Source organism: Pleurodeles waltl, chromosome 1_2 (assembly GCF_031143425.1).
Source record: "Pleurodeles waltl isolate 20211129_DDA chromosome 1_2, aPleWal1.hap1.20221129, whole genome shotgun sequence".
Lineage (NCBI taxonomy): Eukaryota > Metazoa > Chordata > Amphibia > Caudata > Salamandridae > Pleurodeles > Pleurodeles waltl.
The window spans coordinates 221254295-221275766 of NC_090437.1; the positions used below are offsets into that span (position 1 = coordinate 221254295).

The 21472-nt window shown below is 48.4% G+C and overlaps 1 protein-coding gene across 1 annotated transcript in view; it reads left to right on the forward strand.

Moving 5' to 3' along the window:
- The first annotated feature begins 3132 nt into the window (after nucleotides 1-3132).
- The window catches only part of LOC138299542 (processed variable antigen-like), a 148649-nt gene continuing 130309 nt past the window's right edge, over nucleotides 3133-21472 (forward strand). The window contains exon 1 of the mRNA XM_069237851.1: nucleotides 3133-3211. The gene's annotated coding sequence lies outside the window, so the exon portion shown is untranslated. The remainder of the gene's footprint in view (nucleotides 3212-21472) is intronic.

Sequence of the window (21472 nt, forward strand, 5' to 3'; positions counted from 1 at the left end):
CAAGGCCACAGTCTCTCTAGTGGGTGGTTTGCACACTGCTTGGGTCTGGGGAGTGCAAGACCACAGTCTCTCTAGTGGGTGGTTTGCCCACTGGTTGGGTCTGGGGAGTGCAAGACCACATTCTCTCTTGTGGGTGGTTTGCATACTGCTTGGTCCTGGGGAGTGCAAGGTCACAGTCTCTCTAGTGGGTGGTGTGCCCACTGCTTGGTCCTGGGGAGTGTAAGCCACAGTCTCTCAAGTGGATGGCTTCTCCACTGGTTCTGGAGGGGGCCTTGTGCCCAGTGTGCTTCATCCTGGGAAGGACGGGGTGAGTGGATGGCTTCTTCCACTGGTTCTGGAGGGGGCATTGTGCCCATTGTGTTTCATCCTGAGAAGGATGGGGTGAGTGGATGGCTACTTCCACTGGTTTTGGAGGGGCCTTGTGCCCAGTGTGCTTCAGCCTGGGAAGGAAGGGGTGAGTGGATGGCTTCTTCCACTGGTGCTGGAGGGGGCATTGTGCCCAGTGTGCTTCATCCTGGGAAGGATGGGGTGAGTGGATGGCTTCTTCCACTGGTTCTTGAGGGGGCATTGTGCCCTGTGATGCAGATCTGGGGGAGTGCAAGGTCACAGCCTCTCACCTGGGTGTCACACCTACAGGATTTGCAGGGTCCAGGATGCACTACAGCCCATGGAGGCAGGACTACACACGGCCCGCCTGCAGTGACGGCTGCTCAGGGGTGGCAGTGGCGGGGCTGGTGTCGGGGCTGGCAGTGGAGAGGGTAGGCTCCAGCCCTTCCCCTGCAGCCTCGGACGGCTGCCCACTGGGGCTGCTGCTGCTGGCAGTGGTGCTGGTGGCAGTGCTGGTGACAGTGCTGGTGGAGGTGCTAGCAGTGGTGGGGGGAGGCTCCAGCGCATCGCCTGCAGCCTTGGATGACGGAACCACCATAGTTGGTGGTGGGGGCTCCGAATGAGTCCCAGCACCAGGCTTCCTGTCCTTCCTGCCTGCAGGTGTAGGCCCCTTGTCCTTCCCTTTCGCAGTTGGTGGTGCCTCCTTGTACTTCCCTTTCACAGCTGGTGGTGCCTCCTTTCCCTTCCCTTTCACAGCTGGTGTTGTCTCCTTGCCCTTCCCTTTCATAGCTGGTGGTGCCTCCTTGCCCTTCCTTGATGCACCTGGTACAGGCACACTTTCACTGCTGCTGGCTGGTTCCCGGGATCCTCTTGCACCTGTAGTAGCTGTCGACATTACTGTGGACGTGGATTGGGTGGCTGAGAAGCTTGCCTGGGTTCTGACCACCCTGGCCCGACCTGAAGGACGGGGGGAGGGGTAGGGAAGAGGTCAACAGTGGAGAGAAACAGCTTCTTAGGGACATTGGGGCGAGAAGAGGGTGAAGCTTTGGGAGTGGAGGAAGAGGAAGTGGTTGTAGGGGGTGCCTGTCTGTTGTGTTTGGGTGCAGGTACATGGGCTGGATGCTGTTGTGAAGTGGATGGCTGTTGGGTGTCTGAGTGCTTGCGTTTGTGTTTGTGAGGAGATGGCAGAGACACAGTGGGAGAGGACACAGGGGACGTGTGTATGGATGTGGGGGTGGTGACTGCCAGTGAGGGGTGTGTAGTGATAGGCGTGCTGGTGATAGTGCAGAATTAGTGAGAGCCAGACGCAATTGTAGCCGGGATGAAGATTTCCGACAACAGGTTGACGATATGGGAAGGAGATTTGTCACACGTGGTTATTCGAATAAGTCTGTGAAGAAAGCACAATCTAGAGCCTTACCTCTTATAAGGGGTGATACTTTAAAAACCAAAGAACGTAAAGAGACTGTGGACGTTTCAAATAAGACTAGATTCGTAACCGATTTCAACGAGGCATCTTTGATTCTTGAGAAATTCATGAGGAAGCACTGGAACATGCTGTTACAGGATGAGTCTTTAAGAGACCTATTACCTGCGAGAATCTCAACAACTTATCAGCGAGGTAGAAACCTAAAGAGTATTTTATGTCCTAGCTTTTCTACCAGCTCGACCAATAAAACTTGGCTTTCTTCAAAATTAATTGGCTTCTTCAGATGTGGGTGTTGTGGGGTTTGCCACAATATTAGCGAATTCTCTGAGGGAGGTAGGCATTTCAATATTAACACCTTGATCAATTGCAATACCACTTATGTGGTTTATATTATACGCTATAGATGTCTTAAGATCTATGTAGGAAGTACAATACGTCAACTTAGGGTCAGAATTGGAGAACATGTTCGATTGCTGAAAAACAATGATGTGAGATATCCCGTAGCAGCACATATGGTGGATTGTACTTCACAAACCACACATAGGAGTTTTGAATTCTTTGGAATAGAACATATCCCTAAAGATCCGAGGGGAGGTAACAGAGAACTAGCATTGCGAAAAAAGGAAGCTCTCTGGATCATGAGGTTAAGGGCTGTTGAATCAGGCCTCAATTCTGATAGGGAATTAGAGTTCTTTTTGGGGGACTAACATTTTTAGCTCTTGTTAATCAATACCCCTTTGTCAGTGTTGTTTCATTACTTAATGTAGCATTTTGATGATTTGTATTTCTATTGCGTACCTTGATGAACTCATTTAACATAATCATGAACTTGGGGGGTGCCACATTTGTACGCTCAACAGCAGCTTTGTGATTCTGCTGTTGTATTGTCTTTTGCTGTACTCTGGTTTTATGTAAATTCAGTTTGCACCAAGGAATGATATTCATTGTATAATTATGACCCAAAATTCTCCAACTGGTCACTATAATACACATTTTTTTCTATATGTGGGTTTTGAGTCTCCAAATTGCAACCTGTGTCTATTAAGACATTTGACTTCTCCTATTCCCATTCAAAAGGAATTTGGAATGTAGCTTTATGATATTGACTGCCTGTGTATTAGGACATGTAGTCTTTCTTTACATTTGAGGTGTAGTCAAATTGAATTCTCTAATAGTTGGAGGAAAGAAATCTTGTTTTTCCTTTCCGGTACACACTTAGGTCTCGCCGAGTCGTTTGAAATGCATATTCTGTTTCCGTTAACTATGAAGTTTGTTTGGAGATTGGCATTGTTATGAGGATTAGTCCTTTTTCTATTTCGCTGGTAGAGGCTCTGACGGCTATCCCAGAAGTATATTTACTTCCGGGTATGACCGCGGGTCACAGAGAAGACGTGTACTCGCGTCGTGTATGCTTTGTGCACAGTCAAGCTGATACAGCTTTTTGAAGAGTTGGAGGTGAGTTTGCAGCGCTAGATGTATTCAATTTCTTAGTACCTTGTACACGCATACGAGCCTGCAACAGTACGATATTTGTTGTACACTCGATACTCAGAGCGTACTCTTCTTTAACTTTATTCACAGCTTGATACAGAAGATGGTTATATCTGTCCACGGCTTGATACTTGACGTAAGATATTTCACTTGGGTGTTCGTTGAAATTTTTCTTTGGTGATGATGAGATCGGAGTTATATGGCTCACTTGATGGGAACCAAAATTATATTAGGCCATTTGGCCTTTTTCTTCCTTTTTGTCTTTTATGTTAGATCACTGATTTAGTTACCGTATCTTCAATAACGGTTGGTCAATATGAACTTTTCGAGACTGGTTTGAACAAAAGGTATTCATCGAGACCTCCTGTCTGTGCTATGGAAGAGAACTCTTGGTATTCATGTTTGGAATGATATATAATTTTTTTATAATTGGAGGTTTCTTTGCCATCACTTGTGGTGCTATTTTGATGTAAGTTAGCACAACACCATCCTCTGGTATTTATATAGAGAGCACTTTGGCAGAACCCTATCAGTGTGTTGCATGCCTCATGTCACCTATTGGTACATTTATCATCATGGTTTAGTTTTCAGTAGGTTCTGACACTGGGGCCCGTATTTATACTTTTTGACGCTAAACTGCGCTAACGCAGTTTAGCGTCAAAAAAATTAGCGCCGGCTAACGCCATTCTGAAGCGCCATGCGGGCGCCGTATTTATAGAATGGCGTTAGCCGGCGTTAGCCGACTGGCGCTGCCTGGTGTGCGTGAAAAAAAACCACGTACACCAGGCAGCGCCGGCGTAGGGGAAAATGGTGTATGGGTGTCTCAAAATGGGGCAAGTCAGGTTGAGTCAAAAAAATCGCCTCAACCCGAATTGCGCCATTTTTTTACGACGCCCATCCCCCATTAACATGACTCCTGTCTTAGCAAAGACAGGAGTCATGTCCCCTTGCCCAATGGCCATGCCCATGGGACTTCTGTCCCCTGGGCATGGTCATTGGGCATAGTGGCATGTAGGGGGGCACAAATCAGGCCCCCCTATGCCACAAAAAAAAATTAAAAAAAATACTTACCACAACTTACCTTTTCTTCCCTGGGATGGGTCCCTCCATCCTTGGGTGTCCTCCTGGGGTGGACAAGGGTGGCAGGGGGTGTCCCTGGGGGCAGGGGAGGGCACCTCTGAGCTCATTCTGAGCCTACAGGTCCCTTAACGCCTGCCCTGACCCAGGCGTTAAAAAGAGGTGCAAATGCGAGGTTTTTTGCCCCGCCCACTCCCGGGCGTCATTTTTGTCCGGGAGTATAAATACCATGCACATGCCTGGGAGTCATTTTTTAAGACGGGAACACCTACCTTGCATCTCATTAACGCAAGGAAGGTGTTCACGCCAAAAAATGACGCTAACTCCATGAACGTTGGCGCTAGACGCGTCTAACGCCAAAGTATAAATATGGAGTTAGTTTTGCGTCAAATTTGCTTCGAAAAAAACTACGCAAATTCGGCGCAAACGGAGTATAAATATGCCCCTGGGTGTATCTGGGTTCCCCTATTACATTTTTGAATTAATTAAGTTGGAGCATTTTGGTTCTTATTCCTTGCTATGTGCTTGTATTTGTAGCCCTGAAGAAGTCGTTCGGGAATTCGAAGAAGTTTTCCCTTGACGAAACACGTGTTGGCTGAAATGTTGTCATCAGGCTGCAGTGATTACACCAAAATTTTATTACAGCACTACGGAAGGATTTTCAGTTGATGTACTCTCCAATTTTTGTTTGATTCGATTTGGCTATAATTACACGATTAGGCCATATTTGTATTACTGCGGTTAAATATCTGTCTAACATGACAAAGCCAACTTAAATTAAATTTTAATTGTGTTCTCTTTTTACAAATATTTTTCTATGATGAGAGAGATGCCATGCATTATTGTCTTCTATCTGCTTGGTTTTTAACCTTTGAGGGGTTGGGTGTTTCCCTTGTGTAGGCACCTTTCATTGTTGAATATTAACTTGCTTGATAGAGGATCCCGAGCGCCTACTTAACCCTAATTCAACACCCCATTCTTGAGACATAGTGGTGGTGATAGAGGTAGTGGATGAGGATGTAGTGCATGCAGGTGTGAGTGTAGACGCTATTGGAGGGAGGTGGAGGAGGAGGGGGAGGGGGCCACAGTGGAGGAAGTGGATGTTGGTATGTCTGCGTCTGGATGTTGTTTGTGTGAGTGCCTGTGGGATGATGTGTTGTGCTTGTGTTTGCCTGAGCCACTCCTGTGTGTTGTTCTGGGTGCATGCTGGTCTGCCTGTATGCTTGGGATACTTTGGGGTTGAGGGGAATTAAACTGGGTAGAGGAAGTTGGAGGGGGAGGCTAGAAAAAGGGACAATGGCTGCCATCAGAGAGGAGGCCAGAGCCTGGATTGATCTCTGTTGGGCCACCATGCCAGAGTGAATGCCCTTCAGGAATTCATTTGTTTGTTGCAAATGGGCTGCCAGCCCCTGGATGGCATTCACAATTGTTGACTGCTCAACAGAGATGGATCGTAGCCAGGTCAATAGCCTCCTCACTCAGGGCAGCAGGGCTAACTGGAGCAAGGCCTGAGGTGCCTGGGGCGAAGGAGATGCCCACCCTCCTGGTTGAGCGGGCACGGGAAACACGCTAAGGGGCTGCTGGGAGGGCAGTGCTGGTACGGGGGTGGCGGCTGTACCTGTAGTTGGGGTAGGCACAGAGGTGTTCGCCACCACCAGGGAGCTTCTATAGGAGGAAGTATCACTGTCAGAAACGTCACCTCCTGTCACCGCTATGGTGCTCCCCTCGCCCTCCGTCCCACTAGTGCCCTCTCCGTTGGTGGATTCGGCCTCCAGAGCCATGTGGGGTGCAGCTCCCTCCATCGCCGGTACCTCTGCTCCTCGACCAGGTGATGCTAATGCACAGAAGGACAGGGTGACAAAACAAAAAGGGGGGGAAGAGACAAAGGATACACTTGGTCAGTGGCTGCTCCAACACCACTGTTGGCATACACAACACACACATACACAGGGAACAGCCATACACAACAGTCATAATGCTAGTCAGCAGGCCATGGACAGGAATACCTACGCCAATAGCAGCATATGTGAGACCCACAGACCCCTGCCCAGTAGTGAATGCCTACTAGCATGGTTGTAGGTGGTTCACGTCATACCCTGCCCAACATGGGACCTCCCTGCAATGTCCGGCCTGGCCCAGGGTCACCCACAGGCCCACATTCCCAACCCGGAGACCACCCCACCACGCGCAAGTAGTATATTGGGAAACTGTACTCACCCCCTTGAGGCTGCTGTGATGCCCTCAAGTGCCCATCCAGCTCCGGATAGGCCACCACCAGTATGCGGGCCATCAGTGGGTTCAGGGTTCGACGGGCACCCCTTCCTAGTTGGGATGCCTTCCCCAGCTAGGCCTCCGCCATCTTCTTTGACCAGCGTCTCATGTAGGGATCTGAGGTGTGGGTGCAGGTCTGGCAGTTTTATCCCTGCTCCTGGGTGAAAAACAGGGGGGTCCTAGTACTCCAATCAAGGGCAGGGTCCACAGGGCAGTCCTTCGTCTCCTGTAGTTCTTCCTTGTTGGAATCTGATAGGGATCTGAGGTGTGGGTGCAGGTCTGGCAGTTTTATCCCTGCTCCTGGGTGAAAAACAGGGGGGTCCTAGTACTCCAATCAGGGGCAGGGTCCTTTCCCCTGTGATGACCACTTCCTGGGAAGTGTGGCAAAAATAATTTCCAGGGAGCAACATTCCTCAAAAATCCATTATGGCTGAAAGTGATTTTTGGAGGTTACATCTGGCTGAGCCCACCCACTGGTGTGGCTAAAAATCCTAAACACCCCCCCCCCTCTCCTGCCCTCTCCTAATCTAATCATATGGGCCCTAACTGTCTGGGTTTGCAGGGTGTGAGGGTGTTGCTGGGTTGCTCCAAATGTCCTTCTCTGCCTTTGAAGACCAGTTTGGCAGCACTCCTCCTTCCTGCTTAACCATCTGCTGAGGGGAGATCTCCTCCCCAAGGCACATCTCTTTGTGCTGAGCCAGGCCACTTTACACCTCATCAAGGCAGCCTGGCCAAGCTGTCAGAGGCTGGCCAATCAGAGCACAGCAGCAAAAACACTGCAGGGCTGAAGTTCACAACTTTTCAGGTAAAGTTTAGAACTCTTTACCTGAACAAGTTATATTAAATCCAACAACTGGAAGTTGTGGGATTTTTATAACAATTAATTTGGTACCAAACTTCTGGTATCTGTTACTTAAGGGGACTTTTTAAATTAAAATAAAGTCTCCCCCTTCTAGCCTATGGAGGCCATTCACTACAGTGAGGGAAAAACGAATTTGGCTGTTTTACCTCACCAGGGCTTTTAAAACAATTTTTATAAGGTCCCTGCTTATAGTTACGTGGCACCCAGCCCTACGGGCACATAGGGCACACCTTAGGGGTGACTTATATGTAACAATAAGGTAGTTTAAGACTTTGGAACTTTTTTTAATTCCAAAGTCGAATTTGCATGTAGCTTTATTTTAAAAGCAGCCAACAAGGCAGTCCTGCCTTTAAACTGACACTGATCACCTCAGCAGTGCACCTATGGGTGCACTACCAATGCTGGGGTCCCTAAACCTACATGCCCTACCATATACTAGGGACTTATAGGTAGGTTAACTTAGCCAATTATAATTAGCCTAATTTGCATATTGATTTTACACAGAGCACAGGCCCTGGGACTGGTTAGCAGTACCCAGGGCACCATCAGAGTCAGGAAAACACCAGTAAAAAGTGGAAAATGGGGGCAAAAAATTAGGGGACCTCTGCAATCAGCCCTGTTCTCTCACACAAGCCCCCCCCCCCCAGCCCACACGCCCAGGAGACTCAGCCCAACCCTGGGAGAGTCTTCCTGGCTTGTCAGGCGAGGAAGACAGTTAAGAGAACATGCTGTCCCTTTGCTGGACTACTCTGCCTTATATCCTCCTGCCATTGTCACTCCCTCGGGGTAGTGAATCCATCCCAACAGTGAAAGGTCCAATCTCAAACTGAAACTTCCCTCCAGGGTGGTCTTCCTCCTCTCTCCTTGCCAACTTGGGTAGTGAGGTGCCCACCTCCCCTACCCCTAACGTTGCTAGGGCAACACCTGGCTTACCCAAAGAGGTCACCCAACACTTGAGCAAACCCACCATGACCAATGGGGTCAGGGGGCCTACTTTGCTTTTGCTTTGGGGTCTGCCTCCCAGGCCAAGTGCAGTGCTGCCAGGAAGGGTAGCACGCAGCTAAGGCTACTGACAGCTGTCAGTACCCAGAACCACACCCTAAGCTCTCCACTGACAGGTGGCTGAGCTGCTTTAGGGACAACTGTGGGGTCCTGGCACCCCTCTTGCTGTCTAGAGTGGGGGGCTACCACCTCCTGTGGCAGACACCCTCCTTCCACTCTCCCTTCTGTCAGTGCAGGGGCAACACCCTGCATCTGGACATCTGCCTGACTACTCAGGACTTCCTTGGGGTCAGATGAGGCCTCACCAGTGCCAACTCTGGGCTCCCCTCCTACTGGGGCATAAGGCTTTTGGCTCCCTGGAACTCTATTTTAAGCGTGGCACACCCTTCCTTTTCTTGGGACCCCTGTCTCCTAACTGTAGGGACTGACTCCCCAGGACTTTGGGTTGGGGGGGCGCCCTGGGCGACCGCTCCATCTGGGACCAGACTCACCTCTGGGAGGTCATTGCCCAGGATACAATCTAGGGGGAGGTCAGCACTGAATGCCACCCTAAACCAGCCAAGGATACCCTCTCTCTCTAGGGGCACTATGGCTACAGGTTTGGAGGTGACCTCCCCTGTGGCTATCCTGACTTTCATGGTCTCTCCTGGGACACACATGTCTGGGGTCACTAACCGGTCACTCACTATAGTGTGACTGGCACAGGTTTCTCTCAGACCAGTGCTAGGGATCCCATTCACCTGAATGGGGTGAAAGTGCCTACTTCCACCCTCAGGGATCACCAGCTTAACATCTGGTCCTATCTCCCAGCCCAATGCTAGGAAGACTTCATCATCTGAGGAGACCTCCTCCATGGCTACACTGGACAGCCCAGTGCTAACCAACTTCTTTGGAGAGGCTACATCTCCTCTGAAATGACCTGTCTGCTGACAGTCAAAGCAAGCCTTACTGTACAAGAGCTTTTTTAACCCTGGGTCTCCCTGTCTCTGCTTGTCAGAGTGGGAGTGGGATTTACTCTCCTCCTTCTTAGGGTTCTGGGGTACAGAGGGAGTCTTTGTGGTGGGCTTACCACCTCTCTCCTTAGGTTTTTGGGGACCAGAGCCCCCCTTCTTGGAGTCTCTCCCCTGGGACTTGACAACCACTTTAGTCCTCAACCACTCAACAGCTGCCTCCCCCAGCTCTCTAGGGTTGGTCAGCTTAGAGTCCACTAGATGCTGGCGTAACATTTATTGGATACAATTGGTCAAGATGTGCTCTCTCATGATCAGATTGTGTAACCCCTCATAAGACTTTACTTTGTTACCATGAATCCAGCCCTCTAGTGCCTTAAGTGAGGTGTCTACAAAGTCAACCCAAGACTGGGAATTGACCTTCTGGGTGTCCCTGAACTTCATCCTATACTGCTCTGGGGTCAGACCAAACTTCTTGGTTAAGCACCTCTTCATACTAGGGTATGAATATGCCTCCTTCCCACTTAAGGTCAGAAGCCTATTCCTCCCTGAGCTGGGGACCAACTCCCATAAAAGTGAACCCCAGTATTGAGGCCTAACCCTTCTCATTTGGAGTGCCCCCTCAAAGGTCTCCAACCACTTGTCTACGTCATCCCCCTCTACATAGGCAGGAACCACCCCCTTGGGTAATCTGGGGCAAAAAACCCACCCATAGACACCTCAGCTTCTCTGTTGCTGCCAACATCTCTCTGTTCCATTCTTGCCCACTTCTCCTTCTCTAAGGCCAACTTCTCTGCCTCCAAAGCTATAAATGCTAGCTGGGCCCCCAGCTCTCTTTCCCTGAGGGACATGTTCTCTCCTCCTGAAGGGACCACCTTCCCCCAACTAGCTTTGGGAATGACCCTAGTGACTGTGTGCAGTGAGGACTGGTCTTCCTCCTCCTCACCTAGGCTCAGATGCCCTCCCTCCCCTGAGTGGTTGGAGCTAGCATCCTCCCCTGCATCTTCCTCCTCTGGAGCTTACTCTGGGCTTACTTCTTGGGCCTCAGCCCATGCTGTCAGGGATTTAATCAGGACATGCTTCCTGAGGTCAGTGGTTACAGGCAACCCCCTTACAGTACACAACCCCCTAAGCTGGACTACTGTCAGTGTGGGTAGGCTAGCCAGGTTGTTGGAAAATGGGTTATTGGTAAGGGCAGGTAGGTACCTACACCTAGCAACAAGCCACTAACCTCCACTTAGGTCCAGTTAGGTCTCAGTAAATTAACCCCAGCTCAACCCTTGGTAGCTTGGCAACGAGTGTCAAGGCTTAACTTAGGAGACAATGTGTAAAGCATTCAAATATCACAAAACAGTAATTAAATAAAACACAGGAAACAGTTTAAAAATCCAAAACCAATTTATAAAAATAGTTTATATTTTTATCTTTAAAATGACACAAAAACGAATACAATCGGATAAGGGGAACCGGAGATATGAATTTTTAAAGAATTATTATTTTTCTAGCGCTTAGAAACAAAAAGCGCCAATCGGGTCATCTGGTTGCACCTCGACCGGGGCAAAGTCAAAGTTTCAGGCCGACCGCGATGGAGCCCTGCTCGGCTACAGGTCGCGGGAGGCCTTGGTTAAAAAGTTACCTTCTGACTTAGTCTTTATTTTGAAGATTTTCTTCAGCGGGACGAACCTGCAAGTCCTATCCGACCTCCTGGAGCCCTTCTCCGGATCCGCGATGCTGGATTCCTCGGTGGAGATTTTTACCTTCGGACTTAGTCGTTTTTTCGAGGTGAAAATCCTTCGACCGGGGTAAACCTGGATCTTGATCCGACGTCCATGGAGCCCTTCTCGGATACGATAGCGGGGAGGTCCCGGTCAACTTTTTACCTTCGGACTTAGTCTCTTTTTCTGAGATTTTTCTTTACCGGGACGAACCACCAAGTCAGGCCGGGTCACGGTTGAGGCAAGCCGGCTAGAATTTCTGTGGCGGGTCGGTCCCTCTATGGAGCTTTTTTACAAAAATTCTCAAATCTTCTCCAAACTTCTGGGGCTTCACCCAGATGTTCTTATAAGGTTCTTTTGGGGTCCACAGCTCACCCCAAGGGTCCAGAAGTTCTGAGATGGTCCTTGGGGGGTGCGGACTACAACTCCCAGAATGCACCTGGCGCAAACTCCTTTTTGGCCACTGGACAGTGGTCAGCTGTTCACTTTCTTCAGGAGTTGGTGCAGGGGACTCTGGATAGCAATTTTTCACCTGTAGCAAACAGGGAGTCCCTCCTTGAACCAGTTGAAGCCAGGCAAAGTCCTTCTTGTGTTGAAGCCCAAGTGTGCAGCTGGTGCAGTCCTTCTGAGTGCAGGTTCCAGGTGCAGGCCAGGGGTCCAGCAGGGCAGTCCTTCTTCTTTTGTTGTTCTTCTTTGTTGGATGTGGTAGGGAACTGAGGTGTGGGTGCAGGTCTGCCAGTTTTATCCTTGCTCCTGGGTGAAAAGCAGGGGGGTCCTGGTTCTGCAATCAGGGGCAGGGTCGTTCCCCCTGTGATGACCACTTCCTGGGAAGTGTGGCAAAAATCCATCCCAGTGGGCAACATTCTCCAAAAATCCATCATGGCTGAATCTGATTTTTGGAGGTTACATCTGGCTGAGCCCACCCACTGGTTTGGCTAAAAATCATAAACACACCCCTCTCCTGCCCTCTCCTAATCTAATCAAGGGGGCACCTAGTTGTCTGGGGTTGCAGGATGTGGGGGTGTTGCTGGTTGCTCCAAATGTCCTTCTCTGCCTTTTGAAGACCAGTTTGGCAGCCCTCCCCCTTCCTGCCTCACCATCTGCTGAGTGGAGATTCTCTCCCACAGGCACATTCCTTTGTGTGAAGCCAGGCCACTTCACACCTCATCAAGGCAACTTGGCTAAGCTGCTGCAGGCTGGCCAATCAGAGCACAGCAGCAAAAACAATGCAGGGCTGAAATTGGCAACTTTTTAGGTAAAGTCTAAAACTTTTTACCTGAACAAGTTATATTAAATCCAACAACTGGAAGTTGTGGGATTTATTACAACAATTAATTTGATACCAAATTCTTGGTATGCAACATTTAAGGAGACTTTAAAATTTAAAATAAAGTCTCTCCATTCTAGCCTATGAAGGCCATTTACTTCAATGAGGGAAAAACGAATTTGTCTGTTTTTACCTCACCAGGGTTTATAAATCTATTTTTATAAAGTCCCTGCTTATAGTTACATGGCACCCAGCCCTAGGGGCACATAGGGCACACCTTAGGGGTGACTTATATGTAAAAATAAGGTAGTTTAACACTTTGGAACTACTTTTAATTCCAAAGTCGAATTTGCATATAACTTTAATTTAAAAGCAACCAGCAAGGCAGGCCTGCCTTTAAAATGACACTGGGCACCTCAGCAGTGCACCTAGGTGTGCACCACCTATGCTGTGGTCCCTAAACCTACATGCCCTACCATATACTAGGGACTTATAGGTAGGTTAACTTAGCCAATTATAATTAGCCTAATTTGCATATCCATTTTACACAGAGCACAGGCCCTGGGACTGGTTAGCAGTACCCAGGGCACCATCAGAGTCAGGAAAACACCAGCAAAAAGTGGAAAATGGGGGCAAAAAGTTAGGGGGCCTCTGCAATCAGCCCTGTTTTCTCACCCAGGTCAAGCTCCATGGTTCGCTAGTTTTGTGTCAACAAAAACCTTTTCCAAAAATTGGGAACAAGAATTTAGAAAAGTCACAAAAATTAAACAATTGAAATTAATCCAAATTAAAAATTAAAAACAATGTTTGCACTAGGACAATTTAAAGGATTTTTAATTTGTTCTCCTTAAAACTGTATTGTGATACTGAACACAAATACAGGATCCCACCACTGTGCACCAAAAATGTTGCAAAATGGGTTTTTGGTAAGGGCAGGTAAGTACCTACACTTAGCAATAGGCCGCTAACCTCCACTTAGGTCCAGTTAGGTCTCAGTAAATTAAACCCAGCTCAACCATTGGTAGCTTGGCAATGAGCGACAAAGCTTACTTAGGAGACAGAGTATAAAGCATTCACATATCACAAAACAGTAATTAAATAAAACACAGGAAACAGTTTAAAAATTTAATATTTTTAGCTTTAAAGTGACACAAAAACAAATGAAATTTGATATGGGGAACCGTAGTTTTGAAGTTTTAAAGAATTAATGCTTTCCAGCGCATAGAAGCAACTAGCACTCAAAGGGTTAAAAGAAGGTCACACTGGAAAGGAACAAAGTCCAGAGTTCAGGCCACCCATGAGGTAACACTGTCACACTTACTTTCAGAAGTGTTTGATTCAGGAAAGTGGTCCACAGCACCAGTCAAGGGTTCAGAGGCTCTGGTGTGCCTCTTAGGGTCTGGGGCTACAACTCCCACAATGCACCTCTTCAACTTATGGAGTTGCTCCAAATGTCTCCAAATTTCTGAATCTTCTTCCAGAGGTCCTTTTTGTGTCCTTGAAGTGTCCACAACTTGATCCAAGGTTCTAGAAGGTCTGAGTTGCTCCTTGGGAGTTGGTACTACAATTCCCAGAATGCACCTGGTCAGAATCCTCAAACGGCCACTGGACGCTGGTCAGCTGGGCTCTGCTTGCAGGACTTGATGCAGGGGACTCTGGACAGCTCCTTTGTACCTGTAGCAAAGAGGGAGTCCGTTCTTGAAACAGCAGAAGACAGGTAAAGTCCTTTAAGTGGTGAAGCCCAAGTGTGCAGCTGGTGCAGTCCTCCAGAGTGCAGTGTCCAGGTGCAGGTCAGGGGTCCACAGGGCAGTCCTTCTTCTCCTGTATTTCTTCCTTGTTGGAATATGATAGAGATCTGAGGTGTGGGTGCAGGTCTGCCAGTTGTATCCCTGCTCCTGGGTGAAAAACAGGGGCTCCTGGTTCTCCAATCAGGGGCAGGGCCCTTCCCCCTGTGATGACCACTTCCTGGGAAGTGTGGCAAAAATCGATCCCAGGGAACAACATTCCTCAAAAATCCATCATGGCTGAAAGTGATTTTTGGAGGTTACATCTGGCTGAGCCCACCCACTTGTGTGGATAAAAATCCTAAACAAACCCCTCTCCTGTCCTCTCCTAATCTAATCAAGGGGGCCCTAACTGGGTTTGCAGGATGTGAGGGTGTTGCTGGGTTGCTCCAAATGTCTTTCTCTGCCTTTGAAGACCAATTTGGCAGCCCTCCTCCTTCCTGCTTAATCATCTGCTGAGGGGAGATCTCCTCCCCCAGGCACATCTCTTTGTGCTGAGCCAGGCCACTTCACACCTCATCAAGGCAGCCTGGCCAGGCTGCCAGAGGCTGGCCAATCAGAGCACAGCAGCAAAAACACTGCAGGGCTGAAGGTGGCAACTTTTCATGTAAAGTGTAAAACTCTTTACCTGAACAAGTTATATTAAATCCCACAACTGGAAGTTGTGGGATTTATTATAACTATTAATTTGATACCAAACTTCTGATATCTGTTACTTAAGGGGAATTTTAAAATTAAAATAAAGTCTCCCCCTTCTAGCCTATGGAGGCCATTCACTACAATGAGGGAAAAACAAATGTGGCTGTTTTACCTCACCAGGGCTTGTAAAACTATTTTTATAAGGTCCTTGCTTATAGTTACATGGCACCCAGCACTAGGGGCACATAGGGTACACTTTAAGGATGACTTATATGTAAAAATAAGGTAGTTTAAGACTTTGGAACTACTTTTAATTCCAAAGTCGAATTTTGCACGTAACTTTAATTTAAAAGCAGCCAGCAAGGCAGGCCTGCCTTTAAAATGACTCTGGGCACCTCAGCAGTGCACCTATGGGTGCACTACCTATGCTGGGGTCCCTAAACCTCCATGCCCTACCATATACTGGGGACTTATAGGTAGGTTGACTTAGCCAATTATAATTAGCCTAATTTGCATATTGAGTTTACACAGATCACAGGCCCTGGGACTGGTTAGCAGTACCCAGGGCACAATCAGAGTCAGGAAAACACCAGCAAAAAGTGGAAAATGGTGGCAAAAAGTTATGGGCCTCTGCAATCAGCCCTGTTCTCTTACACATAGTAGGTTCCAGACACAGGTCACAGCAACACTTGCAGTGTAGGTCGTCTCCTGTTGAGGGTGAGGTAGCAAGTGAGTGAACGGATAGAAAATGGCGGTCACGTCCACGGCAGTGTGTACCGTCACCGCCGGCATACATCACCATTGGCCACTGTAACCCACAGGGCCCAATGACAACCAATGAGGAGTTGCACTGTGGTACTTGACCGCCTCCCGCAACGGCACACAACGTCAGCGGAATTACCTCATTTACACATGTCCATCCACACATGTCACGTGGACGCCATTTTGGGGGGGGGCAGGCCATGGCACCTAACTGTGTCGCAGTACACATACCATTTGGGCCTATACAACAATATACTGTTACAGTCACACCATGCAATACAGTGTAGTGTTTGGAAATGTGGGATACTGACCAGCTGCTCACTGTTTTGCCCCCTAGATTACAACCGCTGTGGATGAATAGGAGATGGAGACCTCCCCCATGTACAGACCCCTGATGGACTTGGCAACTATTGATGACCGGCATATCATCCTCAACTATAGACTTGACTTGGTGACAATCACAGAGCTGTGTGCACAATTGGTATCTTTCACCCCATCCCACTGGGATTCCCCCCTCTTGTGCAAGTCCTATCTGTGCTCCATTTCTTGGCAACTGGCTCCTTGCAGTGACAGTGGGCTTGGCAGCAGGAATGTCACAGGCAATGTTCTCAATAGTGCTGACCAGAGTGTTGTCTGCCCTGATAAAACACATGCGCAGCTACATCGTATTATCCCAGTTGAAGGATTTGGCCACACTGAAAGCTGACTTCTATGCAATGGGACACATCCCCAACATTTTTGGGGCTATTGATGGTACACATATTGCATTTGTCCCCCCCCGAGATATGAACAGGTGTTCAGGAATAGAAAGAGCTTTCACTTGATGAATGTGCAGATAGTGTGACTGGCGGACCAGTACATCTCCCATGTCACTGCAAAGTATCCTGGGTCTGTGTATGATGCCTTCATCCTGCGGAATAGTAGCATCCCATATGTGATGGCTCAACTCCAGAGGCACAGGGTGTGGCTAATAGGTGAGTCCTGGTTCGCACCCAGTGGATGTTGGTGTATGGGTATGGTGTGGCCCTAAGGGTGAGTGTGTGGCTAACAGTTGTCCCTCGATATTTGCAGGTGACTCTGGTTACCCCCCATCTCATGGCTTCTGATCCCAGTGAGGAATGCCAGGACAAGGGCAGAGGAACTTTACAATGAGGCGCATTGGCGGACAAGGAGGATTTTTGAGAGGACCTTTGGCCTCCTGAAGGCCAGGTTTTGTTGCCTCCATCTAACTGGTGGATTCCTGTACTACTCACCCAAGAAGGTATGCCAGATCATCGTGAAATGCTGCATGTTGCATAACCTTGGCTTGAGATGCCATGTGCCTTTTCTGCAGGAGGATGAGGCTGGAGATGGCAGTGTGGCAGCAGTGGACCAAGGGGACAGTGAAGATGAGGAGGCAGAGGATGAGGATGAGGCCAACAGAACAGCAGCAACACGACAATACTTCCAGTGACACACAGGTAACTTCACTTTACATTGACAGTTTTGTGTTTGACATTGTACATGGCAGGCAGATTCTCCCAATTCTATGGCCAATTAATGTACCCTTTGGCATCTCTATTTTCAGATATTTCTGCCCCACTCTGGCTCCTGGTGTGTTGACTGCAGCCTACTACAGGTCATTCCTAAGTATATATTCCTATACAGTTGTATTGCAGTGTTTAAAGCTTGTTAAGCAAATACATAGTTCAATCATTTGCCAGACTCCATACTTGTTTTTTGTTTTTAAATGGTGTTTACTTAAGTGCCAATAAGAAGAGGGGTATGTGCAATGGGCTGGGGTGATAGTGGAGGAAAGTCCAGGATGGAGTCCAGTCTATTTGTATCACAGGTGAATTGTCCAGGGTGGCATAGAAAGGGGAGAAATGGCAGTTCAAGGTGGACAGGGTGAGAGAGGGGGACACAAGGGTGACAATCAGGAGTCATATTTGCTGGCGGGGGTCTTGGTAATACTCTCTGCATCTTGCCTGGATCACAGGGACTGTTTGCGGGGTGGTTCTCCTTCTGCAGGGGGAGGGGGGCTGGTGGCCTTTTGGCCCTGTGGTGGGCCTCCTGTCCACTAGCGGCAGCAGATGTGGAGGGCTCTTCATCAGTGTGGCTAGTGTCAGGGGACCAGTGGTGTGCCACTGCCTCCCTAAGGGTGTTGGTCATGTCTGCCAGCACCCCTGCAATGGTGACCAGGGTGGTGTTGATGTCCTTTAGGTCCTCTCTGATCCCCAGGTACTGTCCCTCCTGCAGCCGCTGGGTCTCCTGCAACTTGTTCTTTATCTGGCCCATCGTCTCCTGGGAATGTTGGTATGCACCCAGGATCCCTGCAATTGCCTCCTGGAGAGTTGGTTCCCTGGGCCTGCCCCCCCGTCGCACAGCAGTCCTCCCAGCTTCCCTGTTGTCCTGTGCCTCTGTCCCCTGAACCGTGTGCCCACTGCCTCTGACGCCAGGCCCCTGTTTGTCCTGTGTTTGTGGGGTGTCCTGGGATCCTTGTAGTGGTGGACACACTGCTGATTGACGTGTGCTGGGGACAGAGGTATGGGCCTGTTGGGTGTGTGCTGTGCTGGTGTTTCCTGAGGGGGGAGACTCTGTGGTGGTATGGGACTGTGCCTGGGTGACCGACTGTCGGGAGGTCCCTGATGGGCCAGGTTGGTCATCCAGATCCAGGTGTCCAGAGCTGCTGTCATCACTGTGGGCCTCTTCTGTGGGGGGGGGCTGGATGTCGTTTGCACCTCCTCTCTGGTGACGTTGGGTGGGGGACTTGTGGGGATGTAAATGCAGTGTTATTGTTTCTGCGTGTGACATCTTGTGCATGGGTGTGTTGCCCTCTATGGTTGTGATTGCCCTGGCAGCTTTGACTTGTGTGAGTAAACATAGGTGATTGTCTCAGTGGGCATGCTTTAGTGATTGGTGTCCATGCAGGTCTGTGATGGGGGTCCATGCATTGGTGTTACATGCAGGGCTTGGTATTGGGATGGGTGGGTTGTGATGGTGGGGTGTATGTGAGGTGGTGGAGTGATGGGGTGAGGGCACGGGTGGGGTTTTGTGATGGCATGCAGGTAGAGGGGTTGTAAGTAATAAATATTTGACTTATCAGAGTCCAGTCCTCCTGCTACTCCTGCCAGGCCCTCAGGATGCATGATTGCCAAGACTTGCTCCTACCGTGTTGTTAGCTGTGGTGGAGGAGGTGGGGGTCCTCTGTACTGCTATTTGTTGTCTTGCTACCACAGAACGCACCTTTCCCCTAGGTTGTTCCACCTCTTCCCTTGTTCTCGGGTGCTGTCCTACGGCATTGACCCTGTCCACGATTCTCCGCCATAGCTCCATCTTCCTAGCGATGGATGTCTGCTGCACCTGTGATACGAATAGCTGTGGCTCTACCCGGATGATTTCCTCCACCATGACCATTAGCTCCTCCTCTGAGAACCTGGTGTGTCTTTGTGGTGCCATGGGTGTAGTGTGAGTAGTGTGTGTGGGGTGATGTGTTGGGGTGTGTGCTGCTAGGTGTGCAGATGGTGTATGGGTGATGATGTTCTGTTGCTCTGGTTCTGTGGGTGCTTTTGGTCTATCTGTCTCAATTGGCATTTTCTTTTTGCCGTAAAGGGTTGTGGATAGTGTGGGTGTGTGTTTTATAGTGGTTTGGGTGTAGTGTGTGTATGTGTCTCAGGTGTGTTTAGTTTGAATTGTCCCATGTAGTATTGTTTTCTATTTGTGTGTATATTTTGAGCGCAGCGATATGTACCGCCAATGGTTTACCATGGTATAATGTCCGCTGCGGTGATTCATGGGTCATAATGCTGTGGGCGTAGTTCTGTTGGCGTAACGGTGTGCGTTTTGGTACCGCCAGTTTATCACTGACCTTTGGGCTGGCGGACTTGTGTGTGTGGCTATATAGTGATGGATTGCCATGTGTGTGTTATAATGTAGGTAGCGGTAATCGCCAGCTGTATGTTGGTGGCAGTTAGCATGGCAGTAAGCAGGACTTACCGCCAATTTCATAATGAGGGCCACAGTGCTCAATTGAGACACAGGATGTTGTTTCATTTGTTTTTCGGCCTTGGTAAAAATCCAAACAGAATTGTCTCTTTTCTGGGTGCAGAAATATCTCTCTGTGCTGCAGAGAAGAGACAGAATCTAGCCTAAGTAAAAAATCTAAACAGCATCTGACTACTTGCAGGGATACTGATGCACCTGTTTATGTCCAAGCTAGGAGCCAAATGATGCTGGGTTTGGCTAAGAAAAAATCCAAACACTGTCCAACTCCTTACTGGAGCACAAACACATTGATTAAGTACCCCAGCGATCTGCTGGACACTGTTTTTATATTTTCTTTGCCTAAATACAAATCCAAAAACCATTCAACTCCTCTCTAGGATACAGAAATATGCATCTGTGCCCCTGCAAAAAGTTGATATTTGCCAAATATTTTCTTTATTCACGGAAAATCTAAACAACATCTTGCACCATGCTAGGGCACATAAACATAAACATTGAGCAGGTGTTGATTTTTTCCCTGCCTTCCAATCTCACCTGTTCTGAACACTAGACTAGCTTGTGAGGATATCACCAACTTTTTTTGAGGCCATCTAGCACAACGGACAACTTTGCACCACAATGCAGAGCTGTGTGTGCTGGGCAGCAATGTGCCAAATTGTTGGAGAAATGAAAATTGTATCCTCTTTGATGACTGGTTCAAGGAAGCATTTGTATGCCTATCTTGGTGAGGCTATGTTATAAGATTGGGCTTTACATCAAAACTATGAGTGTTTGCACTGATCCAACCAAGTTACACCACAGTAATACCAATTGCACACAACGAGGCACACAGTTCTCACACACACACAAATGAGATGCAACACAGGTAGCTAATACATTAAAGAGGGAATGAGAGGAGTTAAACGAGTGTTCTATGCTCTCTGTATGCAAACAGAAATGTACAAGGGGTTACACAACACTCCTGGAAGTAGTAGCCCACCTCCCATGGAATTACTACACATTCATATACAACGTGGAGGGGGGCTGGAGAAAACCAACTATACACCAGGGCTTTCTTTTTAAAAAAGAATGTGTTGGGGCAGTTCACCATATCATGACCTCCGCTCCCTGAAGACGCAACAGGCTTTCTGTCCACCTGGAGGGTAGTCTGGGGTTTTAAATTCCAGCCTGCTCCTCAAAAGGTGACACTCTAAAGTGTACAAAAAATTGAGGGGTGAAAAACTTGAATTAAACTCTGCAACTGGTAATTACTTTGACTGCATCCCAGCCGATCATTATTTTGCACATCATGCCACCTCAGTTTGGACCTAGCCATATGCAAATCACTCTTGACCTGGCTCCAGTGTGAGCAGTCAAACCTGAACTGCTAGGCATCTCAGAACTGGAACACAAGCAATCCAGGACCGGTTTTGCCCTAGTTAGCACTCTTCAGCCAGGTATAGCTTGGTACCAGTGACACAATGTGCATGAAATCTAAATCTGGGAATCTCAGTTACACAGACTGCCCCACAGATACCAAAACTTCCCCCCACAGTAATATAAGGAAAATGTATAATTTGCCTCATAGTTTTCAGTTTGTGGGGACTTTTTGGTAAGAAAACGTAGTTGGGTTCAGGCATTTTACATCACTCTGAACTACCGTGGGTGTTTAGTTTTCAGAACAACAACTGAATTTAGTATGTTTCTTTAGGTGGCAGCCAATTCCAGGCCCAAATACTGCAGTTGCCCGACATCCCTAAAATAGGTAAATTTTCAAAGCAAAAACTTGATGTATCCACTACGTTCAATTGACAGGGTGAAAAGTCAGTATGCCACTGCTGCATTTTGGGGCCTTTCCTGTCACATTCCATTGGCCCAGCTACATAACTGGCCAATAGTTTTTATCAGGAGAAGTATGGGAATACAGAATAGT